The sequence below is a fragment of the Ixodes scapularis genome, unplaced genomic scaffold, assembly GCF_016920785.2.
Source record: "Ixodes scapularis isolate PalLabHiFi unplaced genomic scaffold, ASM1692078v2 PGA_scaffold47__10_contigs__length_4178495, whole genome shotgun sequence".
Classification (NCBI taxonomy): domain Eukaryota; kingdom Metazoa; phylum Arthropoda; class Arachnida; order Ixodida; family Ixodidae; genus Ixodes; species Ixodes scapularis.
In genome coordinates this window covers 2469058-2483484 of record NW_024609876.1, presented here as the reverse complement: position 1 = coordinate 2483484, position 14427 = coordinate 2469058, and positions in this window count along the sequence as shown.

Genomic DNA, 14427 nt, shown 5'->3' with positions numbered 1-14427 from the left:
CACCGAGATTTAATGCGTTCGCGGTGGTGTGACAAAATTCTTGAGCTTCAAAAACGAAACAATAAAAGTACACAATTAAGTATAAACCGCATGTAAGCCATTTGACGAGCGACGAGACAAAGCGACGGCGATCCGCTTCGCAGTTACTCGGTCAGTCGCGCGACTAGGCAGACAGCATGAGAGGGACAAGAGCAAGCGACCAATGCGATGAGCGACGTTTTCTAGAAATTACAGCGACGCTGCGAGTGACAGTGAGAAATCTTCGTCTCTCATCACTGACTGTCGTCGCTGTCGCCCGTTGCTCGTATCGTTGCTCACTAAATTACATATATGCGGTTGAACCCTTATGGCGAACTCGCGACCACCAAATGACAACAAGTCCAGGCATACAGCTTCGTATAGCAGCGCAGGAGCGTCATGGCTCAGAAGGGGCATTTTTGCGTTTAGCGGCTGGTGCGTATGACAAACCTTGCGTGACTTGTAGAACTGCTTTATATAGGCAGACATGTTGGGCCCACAAAACTACAGCTCTAGCTTGGGCTTTCATTTTCTTTGCTCCCAGATGAGCCGCATGAAGAAGGCGCATAACCTCAACCTTCTTCGAGTTGGGCACGTTTGCCTTGTTGCTGCGAAACAACATTCCATTGAGTTTGTACCTCCTCCCGGTATGTCCAGTGTGGTCGAACCTCCTTTCGAACAGCTTGCTTGTCGCCCAGCCAGGTCGTCTCTACAAAGTCACGGAGCTTGACTAGTGCGGGATCTACTTTGGTAGTTGCTACAAGATCTTCCAAACGTCGTTCTGAGGCTTGAACATAGAGAAGCACATTTACATGAAACTGCTGAGTTTCATCCTGCAATGCGACTTTACTAGGGAACCGTGACAAAGCATCAATAGGAACAGTTTGCCCCGATTGGGCATTGTAACTTGATGTGATAGTGTTGCAAAATCAATCACATTTGTTGCAAGCGCAGTGGGCATTGTTACAACTTTTTTTTCGAAAATGGGTACCAAGGTGTTATTTATGCGAGAGTTGGTTAGAGCGTTTATCTTGTTTATTTAATTTACAGTAAAACATACGGCAAACATGACTCTGTGACGGCAATCCCGGAAACCGGTGGACTGTCCCCGGCAGAGCACAGGCTTGACTTCACTCTCCAAACCCCCGGCACGGCGGCAGGTGGCGCCACCACTTAGTTTCGAGTGGTTTCGAGCACACAACACAAGGGACGGTGATCTGTCTCTACGGTCACTTCTCCGTGTCCGAATATGTAATCATGGAATTTTGTGCAGCCATGCAAAACTGCCAGCGTTTCCTTCTCGATTTATGCCTAGCGTTCTTACGAATCGGTGAGCAATCTGGTCGAAAAGGCGACAAGGTGGCCGTCTTTTATAAAAACGGCGCCGACTCCCGACTGGCTGGCATCGACTGAGAGAATGACTCGCTTCTTTGGGTTTAAGTAGGATAGAACTTGAACTTTTATCAATGCTTGTTTTTAATGCTTCGACGCTTTTTTGTTTCTTTCCTGTCCAGACCCACGCTATGTACTTGCAGAGAAAAGTTTGAAGTGGCGCGGTCAAGTCGTTCATGTTGGGAATAAAACACTGCAAGAAATGTATCGTGTCAAGAAAAACTTGAAGCTCCCTGTTTTAGGGGCGAAGCTCCTTAAGGGCTAGCCATGTCCGTATGTCCGTCCGCCGTCGGGTGCACATGCTCCTGCTCGTGAGCTCACGTGCTCACGAGCACGTGAGCACGTGATCCCGTGCTCGTGTAGGGTAAAAAAAAACCGCATCTCCACGTGGTGAATGATGTTGATTGGGGCGAAGCTCTGGGGGTGCTTGTCTGCGCATCCATGTCAGAAAGAGAATGTGTGGTATGGAACGTGGTTATATACGCATTGAGCATTTGACCGCAGCGTGACATGGATGAAAACGAACGAAAGGCTCGGCATGCTGCGGCTCAGCGTCTACGCAGACAAGCACCACCAGAGCTTCGCCCCAATCAACATCATTCACCACGTGAAGATGCTTTTTTTTTGTTTTTTTTGTTTTTTTGTTTTTTTAAGCCGTTTTGTACTTACTCTGGATCGAGGCGCACTGCCTCCGTAGTGAAGACAAGTCCCAAGTAGCGGGCCTGTCACTGCAGAACGGTACATTTCTTGAGGTTGTTTCAGATCGTGCTCTCGACACCGCGTCGGAAAAATGTCAGGTTATAGTTGTGGTCTTCCTTTGTTTTACCCAATAGTTGTAGGTCATCCATTAGAACAGCATCAAGGCAGCCCTTTCAACAAGCGCTTCGTTGCTGCTTAAACGATTTCTGGCGCAAATGCGATTCCAAATGGCATGCGAAGGAAGTGCTAGCGCCCGAATGGTGTGCCTATTGTGCATAGCTTTGAACTGGAAGCTGCTAGTTTGATTTGCCGAAATCGTCATGAAGCATTCAGAGTAAAGAAAAACTTAGCCCCACGATAAACAAGGTTTACTGTGGAAAGGAACAGGTTATATTGGCGCGAACAAACGAAACCTAACACGCCACGCGTAACAGGATTAATTGTAGATAACATGACACCAGAATGACACAGCTTGTGCCCAGGTACAGACACCACCGTGCGCTCACCGGGTTTCTTCTGGGCTCTCCCGGCGCAAGGAGGTGCTGTTACGGCGCATCCACCGCGCAATCACCCCGGCAGTATACTCTCATCCTGGCGAGGAGACTACAATCGCATTACTCTCGCCTGTCTCCATTGCTCCGTTCCGGCAGGCCAGGTGGACGTACAGTACCTCACCTGGACCTGCCCAGGAACGCGGGCGGACCGGGAACATGGCGTCCTCCTTGCAATCACCAACGACAGTGCCCAAAGCCTCCAGGACCTTGTCCATATCGCCGGCTTCGCCACCTTTCTCTAATCTCCTCCCCTTCCCTAGGCTTGAGGGCCTCTTTTTTTGGTAATAAACAACAACAAACAAACAAGGCCACCTGGACTTGTTCCCGATGGACGGTATCGTGGTAGTCAGCAGTTATCGGGTGCTCAGGAACAGCCTCTGAATCACCTGTGGTTTTCAAGAAAGCCTTTACCGAGCGCTCTCATTAGCAAACAGAAGGCACTTCATCAGCAACAGCCCCTCCCATATACGAAGCCTTTCTGTGGACAGGTTAGGAATACAGTAGGCCGTGGTTGCATCATTCCTAAATTGATTTTACCCTCGTTCAGTCAGAATATTTTTTACGAAGTAATATTTATTACCAAAGTATCTTTAAATAAGTATCGCATGCACGCTTAAGCGCAAGAAACGGTGTAAACTAAAACAACACATAGGCCCCGAAAACAATGAAACCAACTGACAGCCGGTTGCAAAAATATGAATGACTGATTATAAGCAGTGTTGATACAATATGGCGTAAGAACTTATGCAAGGATTTTATTATGACAAAACCTTGAGATTAGGGACAAAAATTGGGACAACACAACACGGTGTTTCGTTATCCCAATTTTCGTCCCTAGTCTCAAATGTGTTCTGTCTTTCACTGTGGTTCCTTACCAGCTCGACTGCACAATAACCCTTATTTTATATCCTATGGCTTGTATCTTTATTTAGGCAAAAACTAAAGTCTCAAGGTGGCTTTTTCCTTCCAAAAGAGTTGTGTTACTTCAAGCGTAATGAGTAAACAATAGAAACAATGTAAAAAGTACGAAATTACTTCTTTCCGAACAACCCTTTTAATGTCGGACACACATTGGACACATAAAAATTATAGAACTTTAGCTAAGATATCGTTAACGAATAGAAAGGAAAGACAAACAGTGCGAAAACAATCACGGGGCCATCTAATTTCTTCCTTTGCTTGTCAACTACCAGCGCCACGAAACTTTCAACATCTTTTGTTGCAACAACGTGATTTGGACATGAAAACTAGATGGAATTGCTTTGAATTAATTTGTCTGTATCTCTTAAGTGACCGCAGTTGCAACTATTTAAATTCAGGTGAGCGAAAAGCGAATACTGGATTTTTGATCGAATCCAACGTATTTTCAGTATTTCATGTGTTCAAGTGAAGTTCTCTTCTGTCCCTTGAAGCTATGTTTTTCCCCACTATATGGGAATGTTTCCACGATTCGGCAACACTGTTTCCCTCATTCATCCCCATTCAATCCTGCTTTTTATTCACCTGTATATTTCCGCAATGTTTAAAGAAGGACCTAGAAAAATGATGCGAATTAAAGGCACGTAAAAATGTCCCGATGGCCTGGCTCGTAGCGAGGGCAGATGTACGTGTTTCCCAAAAACACTTTTCTTTTTTTTTTTTTTTTTTTTACCTCGAACATACGGTACGCGTTGCCGAAGACTCAGTCTCTGAACAAGTGCAGCGCTAGCTGTCCAGATCAGTGCAAAGTTTCAAAACAAACCGGTTTCTTACTCATAACGTACAACTAACTTCTTGAGACTTCCAATGAGAACATGGGGCCCGTTTTCGGTACCTTGCGCCAGTCAGCCCCAGGATTTAGTGGGCCTTTTGGCTACCATTTTCCCATTTGAAATTTACAGAAATCGCTTCTACGTTTCGAATAAGATAACGATTTGTTCTCAAACATTGGCACCTGGTTCGGACCGATCTGCGCTAAGTTTGGGCGGAAACCGAGCGTTTGACGTTGCGCAGCTCATGTTTGCAATTAAAAATCGCTGTAAACATATTAGTTTGTACACCCTGCATGTCTCTACCGTGACGATTGGTGCATCTTCGGGGATGGATGTACGGCGCAGGCGCTGACGGTGCAGTGTCTGCTGAACGGAGGCGTCCTCTTCTTGATGTCTTTGTTCGACAAGGGCACCCTGCTGGTGGTCCTGGGCCTGGGCTTCGGCTGGACCTCCGGCTCCGTCATCACTCTGACGGTGCCGGTCCTCAAGAGCAACCTGGACGCCTCCCGAGTGCAGTTCTACGCCGAGCTGTCCCGATTCGCTGCCGCCGCCGCGCTCCCGCTAGGACCCGTTCTCGTCGGTGTGTCATGTTTGGACAGTCTTGAGACTATTGCACATGTTAATTCACCCGAAGTTTCGAGGAGAACGCTGTACACAAAAATGCTCTTAACGTCGATCACTGGTGTTTTTTTTTAAACAGTTCAGCTAGTAGTTGTAGTAGTAGTGGTGGTAGTGTTAGTAGTGGTAGTAGTGGTATCGGTAGTTGTTGTTGTCGTTGTTGTTTTAGTAGTAGTAGTTATCGTCGTAGTAGTACTAATAGTAGTAGTTGTAGTAGCAGTAGCAATAATAATATTTTTTTTTATTTTCCAACGAAACTAATACATTGTTGTTGGAGACATTGAAAAAAATATGTTAAAATATTTTAACAAGCCTCAAGCTCCAAAAAACATAGCAAAAGAAGGCATCATAAAAAATGTGAGAACCAATATATAGCTTAGATATAAATGTACGTAATATAGGATTATACTTTCTACACAAATCACTTACACAATCCTAAACTAAAGTTCACCAAAAATGCACTATACATGGAATGCACTATACATGGAATGCACAAAGTGAATTTATCAATTAACCAGTAATTAGAGGAAAATGAAAAAAGCAAACAGACGAACAGTAATCGTAAAAATTTACCCGATTCGGCTACGGAGAATCATTCAAGTTACGGCGAACGTCTATTTACAACCTTGGATAGCCGCCAGATAATCGCACGCATGCCGCACTGTCGATGTCTCTGACTGCAGACAGCGCGGCAATGCGCTTGAAACGCCTGTCGCTGGTGTTCCTTTGGATAGTTGGACCAACCACGGCAATTGTATATTTACAACCCTGAACAGCCCTCAGATTACCGCACAAACTGTCGAACGTCTATGTTTGCACTCTGCACGGCAATGCACTTGAAACGTCGATCACTGGTATTTTGTTAGTCAGCTAGCCAATCATGCTGTATTTATTTATTTATTTTATTTCATATAGCCTCGGGGCCTAAGGCATTAGAGAGGGGAGTGGGAATTTTAATTCATATACCCTCAGGCCTAAGGCGTTAGAGGCGGTTATTGTCCCAGTCACCACTTACCAAAATAGGAACCGCGTGCAGATCTAATTCAAGCCCCGACCAGGGCGCCCCTAGCGGCAAACGGGTCCGTTGCATCGGGGAGCTTCTGCCAGTCGCTGCGTTGGTTGTGCGTTGTAGTGGGTTAGGGCTGTAATTTCTGAGATGGCTTTTCCGCACCAAGAAAGCCGCAACAATTGCTGCGTGGTCGGCAAGATCGCGCACGGCACAAAGTACCACATCGTCCCTTCGAAGCCGTACGAGGCGGAGTACTGCGCGACCTGGGTGCGACTGGTGCGTCCATACAGGTTAGTGGTGTCTCTTACCTTCCAGTTCGCGCTTTGTTTAAGCTGCTGAAGAATAATACAATTACCTCTTTTTCTATTCTAGAGACGATGAAACAGCATCGACACCGACGGCAAACTCTAAAGTATGCAGCAAATACTTCACCGGAATCAAGAAGCGGAATGCGGTCACCCTCCTAAGCCTACCTTTGGATGTTTCCATCAGCCTACAGGAAGATAGTAAAGGGAATCGCAGAACGGCGCGAAAAAATCTCCCAGTTATTGTCAAGCTGATTCAGAAATAAACGTACCTAATTACCGCAGTCCACTCAACGCCAACTAAATTTTTTTGCGGGCGCGCTTAGTTTTCTTTGCGGATACGGCGCTCCGTGACATCCACTTGTCCGTCGAAACGGACCTCCTTCACGTCGTACACGCGGCCAGATTCATGAAAGAGTTTTCCCTTCGTCATACTGACACCTCAGAAGAAGCTTTCTGGAATCGTAACCGCCTTAAACCCCGTCGTAATCACCCCGGGAACACTGTCCGCTGCGCTGCTAATCGCCACTGCTTCCCCCCGATGATTCTGCACCGGATACCGAAGAAGCTTTCCAGATCCGTAATCGCCCACTGTCCTCTGTGCTGTTCGTTGCTATTACTTCCCGATGATTTTGCGCCGGTGGCACCGGCTTCCGAACGAACTTTCCGAATTCATAACTGCTTTAAATTCCTTCGTAATCACGACGGGGACACTGCCCACCGTGCTGTTCGTGGCCATTGCTCCCCGATGCTCCTGCGGCGGCTACCGCTAGGTAAATAATAATAATAATTTTTATTTGCACAGATTGCGATACCCACTCGGCAGCGTGCAAGGCTAAGCAGAAAGGTTGAGACCCTTATACGCAGGTGTGCCTGCTAGCCCGCCGTTAAGTGGGGGCGAACAATAGGCGACCGCCGCGACACGGCCGGCTTGCTCGCTTCCTATACTGCCTTCTGCCTTGTAAATAACCGTGTAGATATAGAAAAGAAACTTTGATAAGAAACTATTCGGAACGAAATATTCAACGGTTCAGACATCTCAAGTTAGGTCGGGAATGGAATATTGTCTTGGAGTGAAAGTGCTGCAGACAAGGCTTGCAATGTTTTCTTATTCTGTTCGGTTTGTGGGCATAACACATGTTCCCCCTAAAGCCACGTGAAAACATGAGAAACAAGCGGTTTCAAATATGTTTACAAGCAAGAAACAAAAGTGCCCTTCGTATGTTTAAAAAAATAGGTAAAAAACAACGATGATGTTTAAAAAACCGTGTGAATAATTAATGGATGCACGCAGGAGCTTTTGAAAACATTGCGTAAAAGGCCACAGGCATTATACTTCACCTTCAATCCAGACGCAGCCTACGGTACGAGCTGATGTGACCAATCAAACAGTGCCAAAAGCGGCTGTAATTACCGGGCCCTTCCTGGTTTGGTTCAGCGATGATAGAACACGTACGAACTCCATGTCGGTGAGCTTCTGACGCTGTATATATGATCGTTTCCCTCAGCCCCCAGCGTCGGCTGCATCCGTACTTAAGACGAGACAAAGTACGGTATAGTGCATGCGACATACTTTTCTAATTTTATGTACGCTGTTATTTAGCGGCAGTGCGCCGACCGCACGCCCTTACAGACTGTAGACGACAGCCGTCTACCGACGCCGTTGCTTATGGCGCAATTTCCCTCCTCGCAAATTATCACTTTCTTCGAGCACAGGGGTCTTCAAAGATGGCAAAGGATCGTACTCTGGCCTGTTCCTGGTGTCCGGCCTTCTTTCCCTGATCGGAGGCTTCATCTGGTTACCGGCCATTCTGAAAGACTCGAAGTCCTCCGCCCTGGTCGAGGCAGAGGTGATGCCCTGCCGTTGAAATCCTTCCTCTCGTAATCACTGCACATCCTACAAGATCAAGGAAAGGGTAAACTTGGTCGCACTAAAGCCGATTCACACGCTCGCGACGGCTTACTGCGGAGTGCATTACCTCTCGTGATGTCTTAGGACGAAAGAACAAGAGAGTCTGTATAACACAGAGTTTTCAACCACTCGATTGATGGCGCCAGTGCGTTCTCCCGTCCTAAAATATCACAAGAGGTCGTAACGCACTTGGTCTTAAGCAGTCACGAGTGTGTGAACGAGCCTTTAGAGTGGCAGTTAATCCATCGCTAAGAAGCCAGGCTTCTTCAGAGTCCCACAGAGTTGAATACCTTCGAAACTCGTGGAGTGTATAGAGTTTCCAGCGTTTTTATTATCAATTTGCAGCAGCTGTCGGCATTAGACGAAAAGAGCGCCGAAGGGGATATCACAAAGCGCGTGCAATGACAAGCCCTGCCTTTATTAAGCTGTCAATTCTGTCAGTATTTCTCTGAAATAGCTGAGTTTGAAGAACCCTGAAAAACGACGGCTGCCATGAGCACCTAAAAATGCCAGGTTCCCAACACTATATCTTCCGCAATTTACTTGGGTTTTGTTTGTACAGCGCGTACTTCGATAAACCGATGGGATGTGCTGCCGTTGCGGAATTACTTACATGCAGTCTTGTACACTTTACTCGAAAAACAGTAATATATTACAATTACAATTACTCTTGGTTAAAAAGATTTCAATTATATTGCTCGATAGTTTGAGCGGAAAAAAAAGTAATTAGATGTCACTAGCAAAAGTAACCGCTATTTTAAGTTTTCAAAAGGACACATTTTTCTACCGGTGTGAAAACTGGTCCTTCGTACAGTTCATCGTTGAATTAGAATCACCGAATTACGAGCGACATATGACGTGTGATCAAATCGTTTTGAGTCTGATTTTGTATCGTAAAAAGAGAGCAGCACAGTGATGCGCGCGCAGCAGTCGAAGGAAGCGACCTTCGCGTCTCGTTTTTGCCAAAGGGCGGTGCTCTGTGTACGTTTGAAGCTGCGCTACACGAGTTTTTGTGATCACGTGCACAGGCACAGTGGCGATTTCACCATAGACTGAAAATCCAGAGCGCGAGCGAACATTAATTCTGCGTCATACTCGGCAAATATCAAACAGAAATCTTTGAAATGATACAGCAGGCTTGTGTCAAAAAGCATTGAATTTGGTGAAGTGCCTTGAGTGGCACTCCAGCTTCAGAAGGAGCAGAACATCTCTGGAAGATGAAGAGCGGTAGGGCGACCTTATCCGAACTCTCCTTGACTTCAGTGACGTTCTGATATTCTTAAGGCGCAACTGCCACTCAAAACAACTCGCACACCTCTCTGTTTTTTGTTGTTGTTGTTGTTTACATAACCTTTTTTAATATATTTTAGCGGTTTCTGTTTTAGATTTGTCAAGTGTGACGAAAAATTGATGCTCACTCTCGCTTACGTTTGCAGTCTATGGAGAGACCGCCATTATGCTCGTGCGTGTGGTAAACCAACTTCTGTAGCCCAGTTCCGAATCTTCACAGAGCGACGCTCTTTGGCATAATGACGCAGGAAGGTCCCTACCTTCGAATGCTGCGCGCGCATTACTGTCCTGCTTTCTATTTTTACGCAACAAAATCAGTCTCAGAACTTTTTCATCACACTTCGTATATTTTCTTAATTTGTCAATTTTGAGAAACAATTCTGCAGTCGAAGATTTGGTTTGATGACTTCCTGGTGGAAACAAATTTCACCATTAAAAGGAAAAGGGTTAATTATGAATGGCTACAACTAATTTTAGCACCTCCAAAAATAATGTCCGCGTCAAATCGTGCAATGATGGTCCGGGTCATATTTTGGTTATATTTATGTAAAAATATATGTTAAAGCCTTTTTTTTTTTTTTTGGGGGGGGGGGGGGGGGGGGGGAGGGCATTAAGCTAGGTGCGAACGTCGTAGCTAATGGTTTTCCGGAGATGTCAAATTTCGAATTTCGAGGCGTGAAGATTGCCAATGTTTCGCTAAGGTAATTTGAACAGCCGTCAATTTCACACTTAAGCATGTATGAAGTAACATTTCTTTCTACTTACTTTATGAAATGTTTACGACATGTACACAGAGTATAAAAACTACAACAAAAACTATGTATGCAAGCAAAATTAAGAAACACGTTTTAGGAATATATTCACAATTTATTTAGCAACGAGCTACTCAATATCAAACGAAGCGAAATGTGTCAAAATGAGCCTCTTTAAAAACATTTTGCGAACATGTAAAAAAACGATGCTTACTCAGTATTGTACTTTTGTTATTAATGCAGAAATGCAGCTAGCTCATTTCACGAAACATTTGAATATTGCACTTCAATATGTAAAATATCTATATATATATATATTTTTTTTTACTTTTTTAATCATTTAAAGAGACTTGAAGTAACTTGCGATGTCAAAACATCAATTGAATAACATATCTCCTTAATGCAGAAGCGGTAACAAAACATTCACTCAAATTGAGCTAGGTTTTCTTCGCAGCCCGACGTCGGCTCCAAGGATACACCTTTTTTACAACCGACGAAGGCGCATACAGCAGTGCTGCTTTATTGAAGGGTATAGACTGTCATGCTGCCCCTAGGTAAGTTAGTCATATTTGTGTCTCCCTGCATTGCATCCTCATTCCCTTTCACGGGCCATTAGCTCAGAAAAGACTGTAGGCAGACGCCACTGCTGCTGGCAGTGGAGAACTGCATGTATGCACAGGATATACCGTGAAACCCAAAAGCTCCCACACGATAAAGGTCTATCGCCGCGAAAACTTGGCGAGGAAGTAGTATCTGGAGGGTCGGTATCTTGGTGTCCGACATTACGGGACGACAAACAAACCAGCTTACCCTTTCTAAGCATCCATGTCTACCCAAGGAATACAAATAGAACTTGAACACCAGAAGGGTTTTTCTGTTGGGTGTTTTCATGTCAGTTAATACAGTAAGGGTCCAGGTCATAGTATTATGTATATTTCTGTAAAACAAATACTACTATATGGAAAGCATGTCCTTGGGTGAAGCACTAAGCTATAAATAGATAGATAATTTTAGATAGATAGACATATAGATAGATCGTGCCCCTATAACGTCGCACCCCTATAAAGAAGACAGGCTAGCTCAATTTGAGTGAAGTTTCATTGACGTTTTTTTTTCTTAATGAGGTCATATGTTACTAAACATTTTGCTATTACAAGTTACTTCAAGTCATTTTAAACGGTTAAGGAGAGTTTTTAAAAAATAAAAAGTAGATTTTTTTAATATTTACGGGCAATTTTGCGACATTTAGAGAAGTGATGTGCATTTCTGCATTAATAACATAACTACAATATACGCTAAGCATAGTTTTTTTTACAAGCCCGTAAAAGACACTTAAATATGATACTTTGGATAAATTTTTCGTTGCTTTATACGAAATATCTCGTTGGTAAATAATTTGTGAATGTGCCTCTAGAACGTGCTTATTTGACATGTTTCGTAAATTCTTCGCGCATAGACATTTTTAGCGCCATTGTTCATATGTTGTGTACATGTTGTGAATCAGTAATAAAAATAGTTGAACAAACTATTACTACCTGCATGCTTCGGTGTGAAGTGCATGCATGCTTGGTGTGAAATGCATGCATTATTACTACATGCATGCTTCGGTGGTAGTACTATAGCGAAACTTTTGCAATCTCCACGCTTCGAAGAAAATTAGCTACGGCGTTCGCATAGCTGAATGCTCCACCAAGAACATGGCCTCGTCCTATCTTTTTGAATGAATATCAAAAATGGATCTTTATTTCATTTAATTTTGTTATTTTAAAGGCGTCTAGAAGAGGCATCCCATAACGGGGGAACGTCAAAATCACATGTTTAATAATAAAATTGGAACAGAAAAAAAAATGAATGAGGACATGAAGAAAAAAGCTTCTTTATAAAGACATTATTCAACCAACTAAACAAACCCCTGCGTAAAATAGTTGTAGTCACCTGTTATCACAAGCTAGGGGGCAGACTGTTCCAATCAGAAATGCATAGTGGGAGAGGTGAGTATTTTTAGGCGTTAGTTCTGGAAACAATGGCTTCAACTTTACAATGAAAATCTAGGCGAGAGTAAATATGATGGGCCGGGGAAATAAATGTTCTGTGTGACCATAGGTTATAGTACAGTTTGTGCATGAAAGAGAGCTGGTCAGTTTTTCTGCGACCGAGAGTTTGGGGTGATATGGACTCTTTTAAAGAAAAAAGCGTTATTCAGGGTATAATCGCAAGTAATAAAATGGGCCACACGATTCTGGTCAGCCTCGAGTTGGTTAATGAGGTATATTTAGTAAGAGTTCTATATAATAGAGGCGCATACTGACTTAGTCCGTACTAGCGTGGTGAAGGCTAAACGCTTGACATATGAGTCGGCGAGGTAGAGATGCTTTCTTAAAAATCCCAATGTTTTTTTTTTTTAATTACATCTGCTCTAAAGCTTACAAGCTTTAGAGCAGATGTAATTAACGTGACACTTACATGATAAATCTTCAGTGAGGTACACTCCAAAGTATTTAAATGTGACCACCAGATGGAGCTCGTAAAATCAATAGTATAGGAAAAACAGACTATTTTTTTTATCTAAAAGATGACATTATTTTTTTTAAAAGACTAAGCGCGCCAACGAGCTGGTGGGAACGTCGCCTTCTGTGCTGGTCCATCGACTAAGAGTTTTTTTTTTTTTTTTTCTTTTTCTGCACTACTGTTTCAGGTGTTAAACGAGATTACGTTATTTTAGATTTATACTGGTTCATCGTCATGACTCAAGAGTCACACCAAGTTCTTAGTTTTCCTAGGCCCCCCTGTAAGATTCTACAACGCTCAATGGAAGAAACTTTATGATAGAGCACAAGGCCTTCAACGGACAGTCTTACGGAGGAAGATAAAGAAAAGGCAATGTTGTTTGCATAAACTAGAAAAAGAAGAGGGCCAAGAACTAAATAAACTCTGAGGGACGCGAGATCATGTCCATTGAAAAGGAAGTAGTATTATCGATGGTCACAGATTTGGTGCGATTAGACCATCCAGGGGACAATATTTTTGTTCACGTTTAAGTGGGAAAGTTTGGATGTTAATCTGTTGTGAGGATCACAGTCACAAGCTTTTGAAAAGTTTATGAATATTGCATTAGTTGAAAATTTTATGAATATTGCGATATCAAGTCCGCCAATATTGCATTGGTGGACTTGATAGTAGCTTGCCAGGGAGCGATGGCAGTATCCGTCAAGCGAAGATGCCGTAAAACCAGTGGGAGCCTCAGTGAAACAAGCGCTGCAGTTAGCCTCAAAGATCAGACTGGCCGTAGATCCCCGAACCATTATCGCACGATCTGACATGGAAGCATCCCAGATCACCCTAGCGATTACATCCAAATAAATATATTCAAATATACACAAAATTACTTCAAAAATTAATTGGTTACAAGAAATCAGATTGCTTGTAACGACTGCCGTTCAAGTCTGAGTTCCATGACGATCCCCGTCTCGTTCTTCTCTCACAGCCAGCTGCGGGAGGAGCTCCGGCCGATCTTGGGACAGAAATTCCTCAGGTAAATACTGGGTCGCGTTCACAGTCACTGATTTGTCCCAGAATCGGTTCAACACTACAATAGACGTATCTCGAACAGCGATACAAATAACGAGTCACGATAAGAGTTTTTCGCGAAGTTATCGAATTTTCAGATTTTGTCCGGGAGGCCAAGCAGCGCTGCTGGCAACACTGAAAATGTGAGGTCAAACGTTGTAATATTGAAGCAGCACAGCTTGGTGCCGACGGGTTACAAGGAGATTGATAGGGTAAAATAAATGCTGGAAAAGCTTACCCCGGGAAATCGAAAAGGAAATCGCAAAACGTTGTGTCTTTTAGACTGCCTGCTCAACTTGCAAGCCACACAACACCTGACGTCCCCACACTAAGAGCGGTAAAATTTGAATACTGGTTTTGGCACAACCTTCCTTGCCGTTTTCTTGACTATCTTTAATTTAAAAATAAAAAAAAAATTAAGGACGTTTACAACACCCTGCAAAGCCATATAGGAGCGCAGGTCTTGAGGAGGAGGACGAAAGGGTACTGAGGGGAGGGTATACCCTTCCTCCTTATTTCCTCATTCTCCCCTCCTCCTTCCCTGGTGGTGGTGGTGGTAA